Below are 6,025 nucleotides of genomic sequence, written 5' to 3'. Positions count from 1 at the left end.
CAAAAAAGCTTTGCAGTAAGACTCAAGCCTGCAAGGACAGTTGGTGTAAAATATTTGATGTAAATATTTATTGTGACAAATTCTGGATGTTGCAACCAATAAATTAGAAATGGTAGGAGTAAATAAACATAAATGTTGAAAAACTACTTGGCTGTTCTTGTCTAAAGCAAAACATTGGACACTGAATAATATTGTAATAATATAATATAATATTGTGAAATCATGATGAAACATGATAACTTCAAACAGCAGTTAGTAGACAAATTAGTTTAAGGTGTCCCCTGGTGTACGAATGTGTGTGTGAATGGGTGAGTGATTCCTTGATGTAAAACCTGCCTTGAAGCGCTATATAATAATGTCATCACTTCCCATTTTGTGTAGTAAGGATGCATGTTTTCCAAGTTTTGTTTTTTTTTTTTAGTTTTTTTAGTTTTGTTTTTTAACTATAAATCACCTGTACATATAAGATGGATACGTTTAGTGTCATTCTGTGACACAGTTATTGTTACACCTGCCTTTTATTAAACCGGTTAATTGTTGGTTAGAAAATTGGTTGGACGGTTAACTGATCATGGTTATACAGAGAGCTCCCCCTATCAAAAAATATTTGTTGCGGCCACAAGAGGGCCCCGTAATTCTGCTCACACACTGACTCATCTTTTACATAACCAGGTGTTCCAGTGTAGCGAAACATGAAAGGATCTGCATAATAACGGATTAACGACGTATATGCTAACAATGTGTGATAACTGGGGTTTGTTAAGGATAACGGGATAGACAAGGTTAGGAAGAAGTCATGTTTTTTAAGATATATTCTTGCAATAATATATGCAAAAAAGCTATTGTAAAAGTATTAGGCTGCAAATTCTATAATAATATAAAACACTGTTTGGAGAGATAGGAAGTATCTTACTCGCAACAATAAAGAGTGTGATCTGAATATCAAACAGGAACATGGGATCGCTGTTGACAACCGAACCAGGTCTCTGCTAGAGGGAATACACTTTCAAACAAAATTAACAGTATTCTGATTCAGATAGCAAAAATAATAAAGCATTTGGTGACTCTATAACAACATTAAAAGAACAATATGTATAAAAGTGCATTATATCTTTGTTTTTAGAGAAGAAAATAGTGTGGTTAGTTTAGTAAGACAACATTTTAAATCAATATAATAAAATAAAAATCATAAAAATATTGGATATCAGATTAGATTATAAAATTTTGGGCGTGAGATTGGAGCAGGCAATACATATGGTCAACTTGGACATTTGCAGATTTTTTTGTTTTTCATACAATTCATCCATCCATCCATCCATCCATCCATCCAACCATTTTCTTCCCCTTATCTGGGGCAGCAGTCTAAGCAGGGACTCCCAGACTTCCCTCACCCCAGACAAGTCCTCCAGCTCCTCCGGTGGGACCCCAAGGTGTTCCCAGGCACCCAGACATAGTCCCTCCAGCGTGTCCTGGGTCTTCCCCGGGGCCTCCGCCTGGTTGGACATGCCCAGAACACCTCCCTAGGGAGGTGTCCAGGAGGCATCCTGAGCAGATGCCCGAGCCACCTCAGCTGGCTCCTCTTGATGTGTAGGAGTAGTGGCTCTACTCCGAGCTCCTCCCGTGTGACTGAGCTCCTCACCCTATCCCTAAGGGTGCGCAGCCACCCTAAAGAGGAATCCCATTTCAGCCGTTTGTATCCTTTCAGTCATTACCCAGAGCTCATGACCATAGGTGAGGGTAGGAGTGTAGATTGACTGGTAAATCGAGAGCTTTGCCTTCCGGTTCAGCTCCTTCTTCACCACAACGGACCAATACAGCGACTGCATCACTGCAGATGCTGCACCGATCCGCCTGCCACTCTCACGCTCCGTCCTTCCCTCACTCGTGAACTAGACCCCGCGATACTTGAACTCCTCCACTTATACAATTCATATAAAGATTATTGGCACATAACCTCCATCTGGGTGGGTGCATGCTCACACTATGTTTTACACTATATTCTGCCCCACGTTTGATCAACGGGTCTACAAACAGACTGATACCATGTCATCTAAAACCACTCAGCACTAACTCTGTTTCACACTTGCGTATCTGTGTGTAACATATGTGTTGTTTACGCTGCAGACGTGCGTTTCCTCCTCTCACAGCGGAAACTCCGGCCCTCTACGGGACTGAATCACTTCCACAACACTTCGAGCGTCACCTGTCTCCTGGGCCAAGTGCTGCTCTGGTTAATCTGGTTACGATGCATTGTCACAGGTATAAGCGGCTCTCATCCTCTCCTATTGGTATTACGCAACGCGAGAGGTGGGAGGCAGTTTCCTTGTGAAGGATTAGCAGTCTCAAAACACAGAAAGAGGATACTTAATCGTTTGAGAGACTGACTTGAAATGAACTCTGATATGCCTACCACTCAGTAATCACTTTAAGAGTGAATGGAGCCAAATCTCAGAAAGCAATTTTCAATTTATAGAGTCAATGGTTGTAACTGCTCAGATAATTTGTACTATAGCAGTTAAATATTGTTGTAATACCAATAGTAGTAACAGTACTATATGACTGACAGGTTTGTATTCTGCACTATTCTGTTTTAATGTTAATTTTATGATGATTATTTATGTTTTGATTTGTGTGATTTTAATGTCTTTCTTATTCTGTAAAGCACTTTGAATTACTTTGTGTACAATTTACAAATAAACTTGCCTTGCCTACTAGTAGTACAAGTAGTAGCATCACTGTAGAGAAGTAGCAAATCTACTGTATAGGTAGTAGTCATAGCTGCCAAAAGTAGTGAAGTTGCAGGAGAAACTTTAGTACCACTGGCAACAATAGAAATAGAACCATTATTGCTAGTAGTAGCAGTGGAAGCTGTAAAAGTACTGGTATAAGTATTCGATTAGCACAGTGAGTAGTTGTATTTGCTGAAGTTGTCCATTTGTTGAAGTGGCAATAGAAAAAAATAAATAAATACTGTGAGCATTAAGACTAAAATTACTCATGTTCTTTCAGAAGTAGTATCAGTAGTAGTATAAGTTGTAGTAATGACAGTAGTACTAGAATTAATGGTTGTGTTTCTATTTATAGTTCTTAAATGCATGCTCTTAAATAATGATTAAACATGATTTGTATTTGTTTTTGTGTGTCAGTTTCAACCCAGGAGTAAAATATTATACTTTGGACTATTTGGCAGATGTTAGAGTGTGATGTCTTGACAGGTGCCCTTTCTATGCACACAACAGCCATCCAAAGGCTTTAGTTATGTAAAGAAACAAGTACAAATATAGAAACAGTTTGAAAAATCATAGCATCTTTGCCATTAAGATTATTTATTTGTCTGTCACTATTTCCAGACATGTTTGAGAATATTTAATAAAAAGGTAGAAGATGTAGTTTTGTAACACCACAAGAGTATATAATAGATACAAATATATGTGAAATATGTTCATAAAATACTAATTACTACTACTACTACTACTACTACTACTACTACTACTACTACTACTACTACTACTACTACTACTAAAGCCTTTCTTGTAACAAACATCTAAAATTAAAACAGTCTTTTTTTTTTTTTATTAAAAGGCAGATGCTTAGTAACTGTACCACTGTCATCTCCTAATAATGCTGTATTACAGTAATATCTACTACTGTGATAACATTTCAAAAGTAAATTGTGTTCACATCACAGACTGTATATAAATGGACATAGCTAACCTGTTGTTCCAAATATGAAGTGATCATGGGCACGCTTCTTACTCCATTGACTCTAGCTCCTATTCACTTTACATTGAAAACCCATTCTACATGATCCTGGTGTTTTTATTTGGCTATTTTGTCTGTACATCAAGATATGAACATAATAACAGACAAATTAGATGTCTTCTTTCCCTGAGGTCGCTCCCACTAGCATTAGCAACAGGTTTGATTGACAATGTTGCTAAGCACCCACCCACTGCTCCAGATTGGCTCTTTGGTTGCTATGATATTTGCGGTTGGTACTTGGCCCTGCTAGCCTCGATGAGTTTCCTTTGACTGTAGCCGAACACTATGGGTGACGTCACACTCACTTATCTGATCTAACATTGAAGATAGCATGTTAAAATTCTCAAACTAAAGTGCCACTGCAGTGCAACACAAAACTGAATCTGAATGTAACAGCATCGTTTTGATATGTTCGTGTTGGATAAAACCCATAGATAGGACCGCCTGAAAAGCAATGCATTCTGCTTGCTTACATAATCCATATGGAGGAATAACCAATAGATTTATTTTAGTGGGCGTAAATGAATCACACAAACAGACAACAAAAGACTGTGTGGGTGTGTGGAGAGTAGGAGAATTACAATATGTGAAAACAGTTGGGATTTTTCAACATATTGAAGCTAAGATATTTCAGTATTATAGTGAGAACCCTAAGGCAAATGTATTTTAAATTGATTTATAGACAAGGCTATTTTCCTCTCAACAACTGTCTACATAGGCACATTCTACACCTACAAATCTACTGTATAATGCAAATTTAATTTATAAATATCTCCAGGTCTGATCCATAGCAAAAGATGTCTTTTGCTAACTTAAACTTTCTTTCATCAATTAAATTACATATGTTATTATTGCTCAAAAATGTATCAGTCAAAAGTTTGGACAAACCCTCTCATTCAATATTTCTTTAGTACTTTCAGATATACAGTATGCAAAGCAAAATATAAGAAATTATATAGCAAAGAAAAAAATGAAATACTAAATATTTTTTGGCAAAGCAAAATGGTGGCTACTTTGAGGATTTTAATAAGCAAATATTAAAATAACTTGAATAGAGTTATTTACTTGTTTTTCTTTGCTTCATAATTCCATATATCTTGCTTCATATATTTGTTGTCTTCTGTATGTATCTAAAATGTAGAAAGTAGTAAAAAAATAAAAAAAAATAAAAATAAAAATGAAAACACTGTATGTATCTAAAATGTAGAAAGTAGTAAAAAAAAATAAAACAAAATGAAAACACAAAACACAAATTTGGGCACATCAGACGATGTGCCCAAATTTTTGACTAATAGTGTACCTTGACAAAACATGCATTTTTACTTCAGGCATTTTACTGTGAGCAAAAAAACATTAATTTGACCTGTTGTCAAATGATTTATTTCCATCATAGACCTTTCCTGATTCTGTATCATTTACTTTGTATACGACCTTCGTTACCATTTCTAGGTCACACTACTGTACGTATACTGTATGCCCACCATAGCCACTGTGCCCTGTCCTATATAGGTCTACATGCTTATAATGTATACTACTAATTTGCATTGGTGTACTTTTAACTTTTACTTTTTGAAGGAAAGGCAATGCAAGTTTATTTGTATCAGACAATTCATACACAAAGTAATTCAAAGTGCTTTACAGAATAAGAAACACATTACCACAATACAACCAAAACAAAACATAAATAATTATAAATAATCATCGTAAAACAAACATTAAAAGAGAAGAGGGCAGAATAAAAACCTTTCAGTTATATGCATAGCTAAACAGAACCGTTTTGAGCCTGGATTTGAACATTGTCCAAGTAGAGGCCTGTCTCACATCTTCAGGAAGACTGTTCCAGGTTTTAACTGCATACAACTGAAGCACTGATTCCCTATGTTTAGTCCTGACTCTGGATCCCTGAAGTTCTCAGAGTGTAAGATGGTTCATATGGCACTAACATCTTTCAGGTGTACTTTGGTGCTAGGCCATGGAAAGACTTGTACACAAGCAGAGCTGCTTTAAAGTCTATTCTCTGAGCACAGGACATATGTGCTTGTACTTCCTGGTTCTAGTCAGGATCCGAACAGCAGCATTCTGGATGTACTGCAGCTGTCTTACCACTCATTTGGAGAGGCCAGTGAGCAGGTTGTTACAGTAATCTATCCTACTGAAGACAAACATATGGATAAGTCCGGTTCTCTGCTTCTGGTTTGAGCTGGCAAGTCTTGTTAAGACTGTATACCTTTGATTTTTATTAGGTTTTTAGATGGTAAAAAAC

Source organism: Periophthalmus magnuspinnatus, chromosome 21 (assembly GCF_009829125.3).
Source record: "Periophthalmus magnuspinnatus isolate fPerMag1 chromosome 21, fPerMag1.2.pri, whole genome shotgun sequence".
NCBI classification, from domain to species: domain Eukaryota; kingdom Metazoa; phylum Chordata; class Actinopteri; order Gobiiformes; family Gobiidae; genus Periophthalmus; species Periophthalmus magnuspinnatus.
The sequence above is the reverse complement of the archived record's forward strand: the minus strand, read 5'-3'. Positions refer to the sequence as shown.